The following is a 14,299-nucleotide window of genomic DNA, read 5'->3' as shown; positions in this document are numbered from 1 at the left end:
TCCACGCCCCCCTCCGTCTCCACAGAGCAGGCCTTGCCCTCTGGCACCGCCCTCCTCCGCTCTGCTCTGTCGGAGGATGGCGTCTCCTCATCCTCTCTCCACAGAGCAGGCCTCGCCCTCTGGCACCGCCCTCCTCCGCTCTGCTCTGTCGGAGGATGGCGTCTCCTCATCCTCTCTCCACAGAGCAGGCTTTGCCCTCTGGCACCGCCCTCCTCCGCTCTGCTCTGTCGGAGGATGGCGTCTCCACCCTCTCTCCACGCCCCCTCTGTCTCCACAGAGCAGGCCTCGCCCTCTGACACCGCCCTCCTCCGCTGTGCTTTGTCGGAGGATGGCGCCTCCCCATCCTCTCCCCACGCCCCCCTCTGTCTCCACAGAGCAGGCCTCGCCCTCTGGCACCGCCCTCCTCCACTCTGCTCTGTCGGAGAATGGCGTCTCCCCACCTCTCTCCACGCCCTCCTCTGTCTCCACAGAGCAGGCCTCGCCCTCTGGCACCGCCCTCCTCCGCTCTGCTCTGTCGGAGGATGGCGCCTCCCCATCCTCTCTCCACAGAGCAGGCCTCGCCCTCTGGCACCGCCCTCCTCCGCTCTGCTCTGTCGGAGGATGGCGCCTCCCCATCCTCTCCTCACGCCCCGCTCTGTCTCCACAGAGCAGGCCTCGCCCTCAGGCACCGCCCTCCTCCGCTCTGCTCTGTCGGAGGATGGCGTCTCACCCATCCTCTCTCCACGCCCCCCTCCATCTCCACAGAGCAGGCCTCGCCCTCTGGCACCGCCCTCCTCCGCTCTGCTCTGTCGGAGGATGGCGTCTCCTCATCCTCTCTCCACAGAGCAGGCCTCGCCCTCTGGCACCGCCCTCCTCCGCTCTGCTCTGTCGGAGGATGGCGTCTCCCCATCCTCTCTCCACAGAGCAGGCTTTGCCCTCTGGCACCGCCCTCCTCCGCTCTGCTCTGTCGGAGGATGGCGTCTCTCCCATCCTCTCTCCACGCCTCCCTCTGTCTCCACAGAGCAGGCCTCGCCCTCTGGCACCGCCCTCCTCCGCTCTGCTCTGTCGGAGGATGGCGTCTCCCCATCCTCTCTCCACAGAGCAGGCCACGCCCTCTGGCACTGCCCTCCTCCGCTCTGCTCTGTCGGAGGATGGCGTCTCCCCATCCTCTCTCCACAGAGCAGGCCTCGCCCTCTGGCACCGCCCTCCTCTGTCGGAGGATGGCGTCTCACCCATCCTCTCTCCACGCCCCCCTCCGTCTCCACAGAGCAGGCCTCGCACTCTGGCACCGCCCTCCTCCGCTCTGCTCTGTCGGAGGATGGCGTCTCCTCATCCTCTCTCCACAGAGCAGGCCTCGCCCTCTGGCACCGCCCTCCTCCGCTCTGCTCTGTTGGACGATGGCGTCTCCTCATCCTCTCTCCACAGAGCAGGCTTTGCCCTCTGGCACCGCCCTCCTCCGCTCTGCTCTGTCGGAGGATGGCGTCTCCACCCTCTCTCCACGCCCCCTCTGTCTCCACAGAGCAGGCCTTGCCCTCTGGCACCGCCCTCCTCCGCTCTGCTCTGTCGGAGGATGGCGTCTAACCATCCTCTCTCCACAGAGCAGGCCTCGCCCTCTGGCACCGCCCTCCTCCGCTGTGCTTTGTTGGAGGATGGCGCCTCCCCATCCTCTCTCCACGCCCCCCTCTGTCTCCACAGAGCAGGCCTCGCCCTCTGGCACCGCCCTCCTCCGCTCTGCTCTGTCGGAGAATGGCGTCTCCCCACCTCTCTCCACGCCCTCCTCTGTCTCCACAGAGCAGGCCTCGCCCTCTGGCACCGCCCTCCTCCGCTCTGCTCTGTCGGAGGATGGCGCCTCCCCATCCTCTCTCCACAGAGCAGGCCTCGCCCTCTGGCACCGCCCTCCTCCGCTCTGCTCTGTCGGAGGATGGCGCCTCCCCATCCTCCCTCCACGCCCCGTCTGTCTCCACAGAGCAGGCCTCGCCCTCAGGCACCGCCCTCCTCCGCTCTGCTCTGTCGGAGGATGGCGCCTCCCCATCCTCTCTCCACAGAGCAGGCCTCGCCCTTAGGCACCGCCCTCCTCCGCTCTGCTCTGTCGGAGGATGGCGCCTCCCCATCCTCTCTCCACGCCCCGCTCCGTCTCCACAGAGCAGGCCTCGCCCTCTGGCACCGCCCTCCTCCGCTCTGCTCTGTCGGAGGATGGCGTCTCCCCATCCTCGCTCCACGCCCCCTTCTGTCTCCACAGAGCAGGCCTCGCCCTCTGGCACCGCCCTCCTCCGCTCTGCTCTGTCGGAGGATGGCGCCTCCCCATCCTCTCTCCACGCCCCCCTCTGTCTCCACAGAGCAGGCCTCACCCTCTGGCACCGCCCTCCTCCGCTCTGCTCTGCAGGAGGATGGCGTCTCCCCATTATCTCTCCACAGAGCAGGCCTCGCCCTCTGGCACCGCCCTCCTCCGCTCTGCTCTGTCCCAGGATGGCGTCTCCCCATCCTCTCTCCACGCCCCCTCTGTCTCCACAGAGCAGGCCTCACCCTCTGGCACCGCCCTCCTCCGCTCTGCTCTGCAGGAGGATGGCGTCTCCCCATTATCTCTCCACAGAGCAGGCTTCGCCCTCTGGCACCGCCCTCCTCCGCTCTGCTCTGTCGGAGGATGGCGTCTCCCCATCCTCTCTCCACGCCCCCTCTGTCTCCACAGAGCAGGCCTCACCCTCTGGCACCGCCCTCCTCCGCTCTGCTCTGTCGGAGGATGGCGTCTCCCCATCCTCTCTCCACGCCCCCCTCTGTCTCCACAGAGCAGGCCTCGCCCTCTGGCACCGCCCTCCTCCGCTCCGCTCTGTCGGAGGATGGCGTCTCCCCATCCTCTCTCCACGCCCCCTCTGTCTCCACAGAGCAGGCCTCACCCTCTGGCACCGCCCTCCTCCGCTCTGCTCTGTCGGAGGATGGCGTCTCCCCATCCTCTCTCCACGCCCCCCTCTGTCTCCACAGAGCAGGCCTCGCCCTCTGGCACCGCCCTCCTCCGCTCTGCTCTGTCGGAGGATGGCGCCTCCCCATCCTCTCTCTCTCTCTCTCTCTCTCTCTCCACAGAGCAGGCCTTGCCCTCTGGCACCGTCCTCCTCCGCTCTGCTCTGTCGGAGGATGGCGTCTCCCCATCCTCTCTCCACAGAGCAGGCTTTGCCCTCTGGCACCGCCCTCCTCCGCTCTGCTCTGTCGGAGGATGGCGCCTCCCCATCCTCTCTCCACGCCCCCCTCTGTCTCCACAGAGCAGGCCCCACCCTCTGGCACCGCCCTCCTCCGCTCTGCTCTGCAGGAGGATGGCGTCTCCCCATTAACTCTCCACAGAGCAGGCCACGCCCTATGGCACCGTCCTCCTCCGCTCTGTCGGAGTATGGCGTCTCCCCATCCTCTCTCCACAGAGCAGGCCTCGCCCTCTGGCACCGCCCTCCTCCGCTCTGCTCTGTCGGAGGATGGCGCCTCCCCATCCTCTCTCCACGCCCCCCTCCGTCTCCACAGAGCAGGCCTCGCCCTCTGGCACCGCCCTCCTCCGCTCTGCTCTGTCGGAGGATGGCGTCTCCTCATCCTCTCTCCACAGAGCAGGCCTCGCCCTCTGGGCACCGCCCTCCTCCGCTCTGCTCTGTCGGAGGATGGCGTCTCCTCATCCTCTCCACAGAGCAGGCCTCGCCCTCTGGCACCGCCCTCCTCCGCTCTGCTCTGTCGGAGGATGGCGTCTCCCCATCCTCTCTCCACGCCCCCTCTGTCTCCACAGAGCAGGCCTCGCCCTCTGGCACCGCCCTCCTCCGCTCTGCTCTGTCGGAGGATGGCGCCTCCCCATCCTCTCTCCACAGAGCAGGCCTCGCCCTCTGGCACCGCCCTCCTCCGCTCTGCTCTGTCGGAGGATGGCGTCTCCCCATTATCTCTCCACAGAGCAGGCCTCGCCCTCTGGCACCGCCCTCCTCCGCTCTGCTCTGTCGGAGGATGGCGTCTCCCCATCCTCTCTCCACGCCCCCTCTGTCTCCACAGAGCAGGCCTCACCCTCTGGCACCGCCCTCCTCCGCTCTGCTCTGTCGTAGGATGGCGTCTCCCCATCCTCTCTCCACGCCCCCCTCTGTCTCCACAGAGCAGGCCTCGCCCTCTGGCACCGCCCTCCTCCGCTCCGCTCTGTCGGAGGATGGCGTCTCCCCATCCTCTCTCCACGCCCCCTCTGTCTCCACAGAGCAGGCCTCACCCTCTGGCACCGCCCTCCTCCGCTCTGCTCTGTCGGAGGATGGCGTCTCCCCATCCTCTCTCCACGCCCCCCTCTGTCTCCACAGAGCAGGCCTCGCCCTCTGGCACCGCCCTCCTCCGCTCTGCTCTGTCGGAGGATGGCGCCTCCCCATCCTCTCTCTCTCTCTCTCTCCACAGAGCAGGCCTTGCCCTCTGGCACCGTCCTCCTCCGCTCTGCTCTGTCAGAGGATGGCGTCTCCCCATCCTCTCTCCACAGAGCAGGCTTTGCCCTCTGGCACCGCCCTCCTCCGCTCTGCTCTGTCGGAGGATGGCGCCTCCCCATCCTCTCTCCACGCCCCCCTCTGTCTCCACAGAGCAGGCCTCACCCTCTGGCACCGCCCTCCTCCGCTCTGCTCTGCAGGAGGATGGCGTCTCCCCATTATCTCTCCACAGAGCAGGCCACGCCCTATGGCACCGCCCTCCTCCGCTCTGTCGGAGGATGGCGTCTCCCCATCCTCTCTCCACAGAGCAGGCCTCGCCCTCTGGCACCGCCCTCCTCCGCTCTGCTCTGTCGGAGGATGGCGCCTCCCCATCCTCTCTCCACGCCCCCCTCCGTCTCCACAGAGCAGGCCTCGCCCTCTGGCACCGCCCTCCTCCGCTCTGCTCTGTCGGAGGATGGCGTCTCCTCATCCTCTCTCCACAGAGCAGGCCTCGCCCTCTGGCACCGCCCTCCTCCGCTCTGCTCTGTCGGAGGATGGCGTCTCCTCATCCTCTCCACAGAGCAGGCCTCGCCCTCTGGCACCGCCCTCCTCCGCTCTGCTCTGTCGGAGGATGGCGTCTCCCCATCCTCTCTCCACGCCCCCTCTGTCTCCACAGAGCAGGCCTCGCCCTCTGGCACTGCCCTCCTCCGCTCTGCTCTGTCGGAGGATGGCGCCTCCCCATCCTCTCTCCACAGAGCAGGCCTCGCCCTCTGGCACCGCCCTCCTCCGCTCTGCTCTGTCGGAGGATGGCGTCTCCCCATTATCTCTCCACAGAGCAGGCCTCGCCCTCTGGCACCGCCCTCCTCCGCTCTGCTCTGTCGGAGGATGGCGTCTCCCCATCCTCTCTCCACGCCCCCTCTGTCTCCACAGAGCAGGCCTCACCCTCTGGCACCGCCCTCCTCCGCTCTGCTCTGTCGGAGGATGGCGTCTCCCCATCCTCTCTCCACACCCCCCTCTGTCTCCACAGAGCAGGCCTCGCCCTCTGGCACCGCCCTCCTCCGCTCTGCTCTGTCGGAGGATGGCGTCTCCCCATCCTCTCTCCACGCCCCCTCTGTCTCCACAGAGCAGGCCTCGCCCTCTGGCACCGCCCTCCTCCGCTCTGCTCTGTCGGAGGATGGCGTCTCCCCATCCTCTCTCCACGCCCCCCTCTGTCTCCACAGAGCAGGCCTCGCCCTCTGGCACCGCCCTCCTCCGCTCTGCTCTGTCGGAGGATGGCGTCTCCCCATCCTCTCTCCACAGAGCAGGCCTCACCCTCTGGCACCGCCCTCCTCCGCTCTGCTCTGTCGGAGGATGGCGTCTCCCCATCCTCTCTCCACGCCCCCTCTGTCTCCACAGAGCAGGCCTCGCCCTCTGGCACCGCCCTCCTCCGCTCTGCTCTGCAGGAGGATGGCGTCTCCCCATCCTCTCTCCACGCCCCCTCTGTCTCCACAGAGCAGGCCTCACCCTCTGGCACCGCCCTCCTCCGATCTGCTCTGTCGGAGGATGGCGTCTCCCCATCCTCTCTCCACGCCCCCCTCTGTCTCCACAGAGCAGGCCTCGCCCTCTGGCACCGCCCTCCTCCGCTCTGCTCTGTCGGAGGATGGCGTCTCCCCATCCTCTCTCCACGCCCCCTCTGTCTCCACAGAGCAGGCCTCACCCTCTGGCACCGCCCTCCTCCGCTCTGCTCTGCAGGAGGATGGCGTCTCCCCATCCTCTCTCCACGCCCCCCTCTGTCTCCACAGAGCAGGCCTCGCCCTCTGGCACCGCCCTCCTCCGCTCTGCTCTGTCGGAGGATGGCGTCTCCCCATCCTCTCTCCACGCCCCCTCTGTCTCCACAGAGCAGGCCTCACCCTCTGGCACCGCCCTCCTCCGCTCTGCTCTGTCGGAGGATGGCGTCTCCCCATCCTCTCTCCACGCCCCCTCTGTCTCCACAGAGCAGGCCTCGCCCTCTGGCACCGCCCTCCTCCGCTCTGCTCTGTCGGAGGATGGCGTCTCCCCATCCTCTCTCCACGCCCCCTCTGTCTCCACAGAGCAGGCCTCACCCTCTGGCACCGCCCTCCTCCGCTCTGCTCTGTCGGAGGATGGCGTCTCCCCATCCTCTCTCCACGCCCCCCTCTGTCTCCACAGAGCAGGCCTCACCCTCTGGCACCGCCCTCCTCCGCTCTGCTCTGTCGGAGGATGGCGTCTCCCCATCCTCTCTCCACGCCCCCCTCTGTCTCCACAGAGCAGGCCTTGCTCTCTGGCACCGCCCTCCTCCGCTCTGCTCTGTCGGAGGATGGCGTCTCCCCATCCTCTCTCCACGCCCCCTCTGTCTCCACAGAGCAGGCCTCGCCCTCTGGCACCGCCCTCCTCCGCTCTGCTCTGTCGGAGGATGGCGCCTCCCCATCCTCTCTCTCTCTCTCTCTCTCTCCACAGAGCAGGCCTTGCCCTCTGGCACCGTCCTCCTCCGCTCTGCTCTGTCGGAGGATGGCGTCTCCCCATCCTCTCTCCACAGAGCAGGCCTCGCCCTCTGGCACCGCTCCCCCGCTCTGCTCTGTCGGAGGATGGCGTCTCCCCATCCTCTCTCCACGCCCCCCTCTGTCTCCACAGAGCAGGCCTCACCCTCTAGCACCGCCCTCCTCCGCTCTGCTCTGCAGGAGGATGGCGTCTCCCCATTATCTCTCCACAGAGCAGGCCTCGCCCTCTGGCACCGCCCTCCTCCGCTCTGCTCTGCAGGAGGATGGCGTCTCCCCATTATCTCTCCACAGAGCAGGCCTCGCCCTCTGGCACCGCCCTCCTCCGCTCTGCTCTGTCGGAGGATGGCGTCTCACCCATCCTCTCTCCATGCCCCCCTCCGTCTCCACAGAGCAGGCCTCGCCCTCTGGCACCGCCCTCCTCCGCTGTGCTCTGTCGGAGGATGGCGTCTCACCCATCCTCTCTCCACAGAGCAGGCCCCGCCCTCTGGCACCGCCCTCCTCCGCTCTGCTCTGTCGGAGGATGGCGTCTCTCCCATCCTCTCTCCATGCCCCCCTCCGTCTCCACAGAGCAGGCCTCGCCCTCTGGCACCGCCCTCCTCCGCTGTGCTCTGTCGGAGGATGGCGTCTCACCCATCCTCTCTCCACAGAGCAGGCCCCGCCCTCTGGCACCGCCCTCCTCCGCTCTGCTCTGTCGGAGGATGGCGTCTCACCCATCCTCTCTCCACAGAGCAGGCCTCGCCCTCTGGCACCGCCCTCCTCCGCTCTGCTCTGTCGGAGGATGGCGTCTCACCCATCCTCTCTCCACAGAGCAGGCCTCGCCCTCTGGCACCGCCCTCCTCCGCTCTGCTCTGTCGGAGGATGGCGTCTCACCCATCCTCTCTCCACAGAGCAGGCCTCGCCCTCTGGCACCGCCCTCCTCCGCTCTGCTCTGCAGGAGGATGGCGTCTCCCCATTATCTCTCCACAGAGCAGGCCTCGCCCTCTGGCACCGCCCTCCTCCGCCCTCGGTGTTTCCACCTCGGCCGAACCGACAGCGCGCTGGAGCCTGGCCATTAACCTATTTGCACAGGGATCCGTAATGGCAGAAGCAGTTTTTAATCACTAACCAATTACAGGTCGTTTGAGAGGCAAACCGGGGTGAAGCGAACTGTCTGAAACCGCGCATGGAGTCCGTGCCCAGCCCAGGGGCGTAACACATGCCCCCGCAGCGCGGGGGGGGGCTAGCTCCAAGAGTCCCCCTCGGCACTGAACTCTGGCCGGGAGAGGACCCAAGTACCGTGCAGGGAGGCCCCCTCACTTTTCGTTACGCCAGTGGCCCAGCCAGGATTAGCACATACCAGTTTTAGTTTCCAAATTCAGCGCCTTTTCCCGACTTGAACTTATAGATCCAACTGTGGCTGCAAACACTTGGTACCCAAAGATGTAGTCGTGTGAGTATGCGAGTGTTTGGTTTGTCACCAGGAGATGGGGGGCCTGCTTGTGAGGCTGTGCTGCACTGCACCCCGATTTGTGGGCAGGGCATCTGCTGACAGGGCGCCTTTGATACATTAGTGTAAGTTTCCAGGCGCTTAGCTATTGGCATATTTGGAAGTGTCTGTGAGGGGATGGCGCTGTCTTGCATGGAGTGGCTGCGAGTTTTTCAGTAAGGGAGAGTGCTTAGTTTAGAAATGCATATGATGTATGCCTGCACAGCTCATGTTAAGTTACAAGTTGCGGAAATTTAGTTTTGAAGTTGCCTGCACGTTGTGAGTGCTGTATTTTAAGGGCTTCTGTTAGGTGTGCACTTTCTTAATTGTTTGTGTGTCCGGAAGTTTTTGGGGCTGTGCTTCAGTGTGTCCAGGAGCCCTCTGATTTGTGGGATTCTTTTGTATATTGTGGTATCTGTAAGTAGCCGGTACTGCATTGATATAGAATCTTGTCAATAACACTCGTTTTGCGCCAAGTAGGGTGATCAGATTTTGAAAACAAAACAGAGGAACGTTCCACAAACACAGAAGTAGGACTAACAATCTGCATCACCTAAAGGGCTCATATGGCCTGGACAGTGCTCTGCAACAAAATGAGCCCAGGCAACTAGCCACTAATGGAGTAATTACATGCAGGGCATTTCTTTCTACAGTTTTATATAATTAGATTGCACACTATCTCAAAACAACGTATTCCTAAAACCGTACATAAAAAATGACCTCGACTTAAAACTAGTGACTGCATTTCTCTCCCTTCTTTCAGTTGAATGATCCCCTCGTTACCCTCCATGCCCTATTCTCTCTGAGTATAGGTTACCCAAAGCCGTGCCCATCGGCCTACTCTCAATTCTATTGCTACAGTTTGCCAACACCTTGCCTTGTAGATCGCAACCGTTTCATTTATGTCATTTATAAAGCTTATCGTGCCATTTATAAAGCGCATGGTTACTTCACATGAAGTGTCCCAACAAGTGGTGGCTTTTTAAAAAAAAAACATTTTTTTTAAAAGAGTTTTATATAGCACAAACTAGACCCGAGACATCGGGTATCAGAGCGCTTTACATGAGCACCAGTTTTGTTACAGACGGACACATTCATTTTTGTTAGGCACGGGGAGATTAAGGGCCAGATGTAGGAGCCCTAATACCGGTCGGTAACGGCCGAATTCGGCCGTTACCGACCGGTAATAGGGTTTTTTGATGTAGGGGGGGCCTATATTTTACCGATTCTGTAAATTTACTGAATCGGTAAATTTACAGAATCGGTAAAATACCGAATCGGTATATTTACCGATTCGGTAAATCCATATGTAGATGACACTCCTAAGAGTGCCAAGGCCCTAAAGAGTCGGTATTTTACCACCCAATCCTATTGGGTGGTAAAATACCGAATTCAGGTGTGCATGCACATCTGTGCATGCACACCTGTGCAATGTGATACACAGACATGCCCTTAGGGCATGTATGTGTGCCACATGTCACACAAGCCTGTACTTGGGGTGCTAGAGGGTGTCAAAGTGACACCCCCTGCTTGGACAAGGCATTCTTCATGTTATGCGGCGCACTCTAGGCACTATGCGCTCCTAATTAGCTAATTTCGCGGCTGTTTGCGCGTTTTAATTCTTGTTGTGTTTATTTTTATAAAATAATTTACTTTTCAGCCCCGTGTTTTTAATTACAATTATAGCGCTTACTTGCACTGTAATCGGCACTTCCACCACTGTTTTAGCGGGTCATTTACAGGTCCACACGTCCTTCAGCCACCTTTGGGGTAGGTAGGGACGTCTAGCGGCGCCATCTTGGTGAGCGCTCTAGTGCTCAGGCGGGCAGGCGAGTCCCCTATTTAAGACGGTGTTGTCCTGCAGGTCGCCTTTGACAAGGCATTCTTCATGTTATGCGGCGCACTCTAGGCACTATGCGCTCCTAATTAGCTAATTTTGCGGCTGTTAGCGCGTTTTAATTCTTGTTGTGTTTATTTTTATAAAATAATTTACTTTTCAGCCCCGTGTTTTTAATTACACTTATAGCGCTTACTTGCACTGTAATCGGCACTTCCACCGCTGTTTTAGCGGGTCATTTACATGTCCACACGTCCTTCAGCCATCTTGGGGGTAGGTAGGGACGTCTAGCGGCGCCATATTGGTGAGCGCTCTAGTGCTCAGGCGGCGAGTCCCCTATTTAAACCTGCCATGGGGACGCGCAGTGGGCGCGCCATAATCGCGCCGGAGTCGAGCCAGAGTCCTGCCCGTCTGCGCTCATCAGCGTCGAGGAGTCGTCAGAGGCAAGGTATTCCGCTCCTTATGATAGTGGTTTAGGTTTGCCCAGGGAGTGGTTATGCTCCCTTAATAAGTGCTCCTCTCACTGTTACGATACCCTATCTCCAGATACATGGGATGGCCCAGCCTGTTGCCTCCACTGTAAGGCGATGCTTACCCCAGAGTTATCTTCACAAGCCGACACTCAATCCACTGTCTTACGAGGGGGACTCATCAATGCCAGGTCGATGTGCAAGAATGCACAACATATTAACAACCTGATTATAGAGATGAACTTAGACTGGCTTCTGGTGACGGAAACCTGGCTTCGTCCCTGGTGTAGCCCGGATATAGCAGTGGCTCTTCCGCAAAACTTTTTAATTCAGGGATTAGATAGACCTCTGCAACGGGGAGGTGGTTTGGCAATCATTTACTGCAACACAATGAAATGTACTACGTATGAGTTGCCAGACATCAAGGGGGCAGAGGTCTTGGCTTTTTGCCTTGGTATTCATGACTCCTTCACTTTCTCCGGGGCTCTGATTTATCGTCCACCTGGCCCACCCACTGAATTCCTGGAGAGAATTGGAGATGTGTTGAGCGATCTTACGCTTAGGTTTGCCCATTGCACGGTGTTGGGAGACCTTAACCTCCATTTAGACTCCGCAAACGAGCCAGGGACAAATTGTTTTATGGACATTATCAAAGTTCTTGGTCTTACCCTGTTAACGTTGGAACCTAGTCATACAGCAGGTCATTTACTAGATTGTATCTGTTCCAACTCAGATAGTTTGATAGTCAAATCCCCGTGTGCCCAAATCTGGTCAGACCACAAACTTATTCCATTTGACCTTCTTTTAAAACATAAGGCCCCAGTGAAATGTACGAAAACAATTACTGCCAGCTGTAAACCGGATTGGAAAAATTCACTCACTCGTCCAGACCTCTTGGAGAAACTAAGAGACAGTAAACCTGCACTAACTGGTCACACTTCGATAGACAACCTGCAATTCTGTGAGTGGATGGTGACACTTGGTTCATCCTCGGATCCAACGAAGAAAAATAAAAACCCAAGCTGTGTCAAAAACAGAAAGAGTGCCCCTTGGTTCTCATTAGCCTTAAAAATGGAGTTCGGCAAAGTGAGATCACTAGAGCGGAGGTGGCGGAGAAAATACGAGGCTGTTGCCCGTGACACATATAAATCTGCTCGAAGGAAGTATCATGCCGCAATCAAGTCGGCAAAAAAAGCACATTATTTAGAGGCCATTTCTTCTTTGGGTAATGGACAGAAGGAGATTTTCAAGATTGTTAACAGTTTTACCAATCCCACAGCACTCTCGCAGAAAATTCCCCCCTCGTTACCTCTCTGTAATGCTATCGCTGATTATTTTGAGAAGAAGATCTCAGACATCGTGAAGGATTTCCCTCCTGTGTCATCTATCTCTGCGAACTCTGAAAAGATGAGGTCGGGCTATGAAATAATCAACACCACTTGTTTTGACTCATTTGTGCCCATTTCCATAGAGGATTCACACCTGGCCATTTTAGCAAGCAAATCCGGATCCCCATTTGACCCTTGTCCGCCTATGGTCTTACGGGCGTTGGTTGAGGAGGTAAATCCAACCATAAATAGCATTATCAACTCATCATTGGCTACGGCAGAAATTCCATGCGAATGGAAGCTTGCAGCGGTTATGCCACTTCAGAAAAAGGCCCTACCAGACCCAACCACTCTTTCCAACCTGCGTCCTATTTCCCTGCTCCCTGTGGTGTTTAAGCTGACGGAAAAATTCGTTACTAACCAACTCACGAATTTTCTTGAGGAGAATAACATCCTGCACACCAACCAATCAGGGTTCAGATCTAAACACTCTACTGAATCTGCCCTTTTGTTTACAGCAGAGACCCTGCGAATGGCTATGGACCAAGGGAAGAAGGCCGTCCTGATTTTACTCGACCTATCGGCGGCCTTCGACACGGTCTCACACACAATCTTGATTGACCGTTTATGTAACGTGGGTATAGGAGGAGTGGCACTGGCATGGTTTAGAAGTTTCCTCAACCAGAGACGTCAAGTCACGGTTCTGGGGGAATTTAAATCTGGAGAAAAAGTCATCAGCTCAGGGGTCCCTCAGGGCTCTAGTTTGAGCCCTGTACTTTTCAATCTTTATACGGTTCCCCTGATTGAGCTAATTGCCCCATACCAGATTAGCACTATATCATACGCTGATGACACGCAGCTTATCCTGGTGTTGGATAGGGAGCTGCCTGGAGCAGAGGAAAATTTGAAAAACTGTCTCACGGCCACATTTGAGTGGATGAATAACAATCACCTCAAATGTAACTCCGGGAATACGGAAATATTGCCCTTTGGCCCTCAAAACTTGTTTTCCCCCAAACAATGGTGGCCCGATGGTGCTGAAGCCCCTCCAAACACTATTTCTTCTGATCGTAACCTGGGCATCAAATTTGATGACCAATTGTCATTTAAGCAGCATGCGGTAGGCATGGCTAGCACGTGCTTCCATATCATTAGATCGCTCAGGAAGTTTTTTGATTTTCTTCCACTTGCAGCAAGGAAAACTGTGGCAGTTGCATTGATATCATCTAGACTGGACTACTGCAATAGCCTGTATGCAGGAACTAACAAAGCAGTGCTCCACAGGCTGCAGTTAGTCCAGCATGCTGCTGCCCGTTTAGTACTTCGCTGGCCTAGAAAGTCATCTGCCTCTGCCGCGCTCAAGACGCTCCATTGGTTACCTATACACAAGCGTGTTTTATTTAAGGTCCTTGTTATCACCTTTAGAGCCTTTCAGCTACAAGGACCCAGATACTTGTCTAATGGCTTTAAACGTTATCAACCAGCACGTTGTCTGAGGTCCGCCAATCAAAGTCTTTTGGTAACCCCTAGATTTAGATTGGTCACTAAGGGTGGGAAATCTCTTTTTTTCTTAGGTTCCAGGGCCTGGAATAAACTGCCACCCCAGCTTCGGCTTATGTCTAAGGAAAGCCATTTTAGGAAATCCCTGAAGACATGGATTTTCTCTCTCACTGACGCTGCCTGTAGGGCTCTAGTGTAAAGTGTGTAATGTGTTCTAAGTTGCCTCCAGTCCCCCATCCTACTCCAGCTGGGTTGGTTTTGAGCGCCAAGATGCTCCATGGAGTGGTAGTAGCGCTATATAAATGTGCATTTACATTACATTACATTACATTACCCTTGCAGGATTCGGTATTTACCGAATCGGTAAATACCGATTCGGTATTGCCCATTGATTCCTATGGGCTTCAAGGCCCATAGGAATCAATGGGCAATACCGATTCGGTATTTACCGAATCGGTAAATACCGAATGTTACAGATTCGGTAATTCAAGATAAAAAATTACCTACATCTCCCTCCTTCTAATTTACCGATTCATAAATACCGAATCGGTAAAATTCGGTATTTATGAGTCGGTAAATTAGAGTTACCTACATCTAGCCCTAAGTGATTTAGCCAGAGTCACATGATGTTGAGCGTCGTTGCCGAGACTCGAACCTGGTTCCCCATCTTCGATGTCGACAGCTCTATACGCATATTCTCCTCTAAGGCGGAGGAGCATCGCCCCACTGCTCAAAAGGAAGAATAAAATGATAATAATGTAATGTTATTTTCATTTTATTTTTCCTATTGCAGTCGGGGCGTGCGGGGCTGGCCAGAGCAGGGAGAAGAGTGGT

At 58.2% G+C, this 14,299-nt stretch overlaps 2 protein-coding genes across 3 annotated transcripts in view; one reads left to right on the top strand and one right to left on the bottom strand.

The window, feature by feature from the left end:
* Window positions 1-14,299, top strand: part of RSPH14 (radial spoke head 14 homolog) — a 551,562-nt gene that overhangs the window by 317,846 nt on the left and 219,417 nt on the right. The window lies entirely within an intron of this gene.
* Window positions 1-14,299, bottom strand: part of GNAZ (G protein subunit alpha z) — a 303,422-nt gene that overhangs the window by 211,705 nt on the left and 77,418 nt on the right. The window lies entirely within an intron of this gene.

This window comes from Lissotriton helveticus, chromosome 11, assembly GCF_964261635.1.
Source record: "Lissotriton helveticus chromosome 11, aLisHel1.1, whole genome shotgun sequence".
Classification (NCBI taxonomy): domain Eukaryota; kingdom Metazoa; phylum Chordata; class Amphibia; order Caudata; family Salamandridae; genus Lissotriton; species Lissotriton helveticus.
This window is presented reverse-complemented; position numbering and strand designations above follow the sequence as displayed.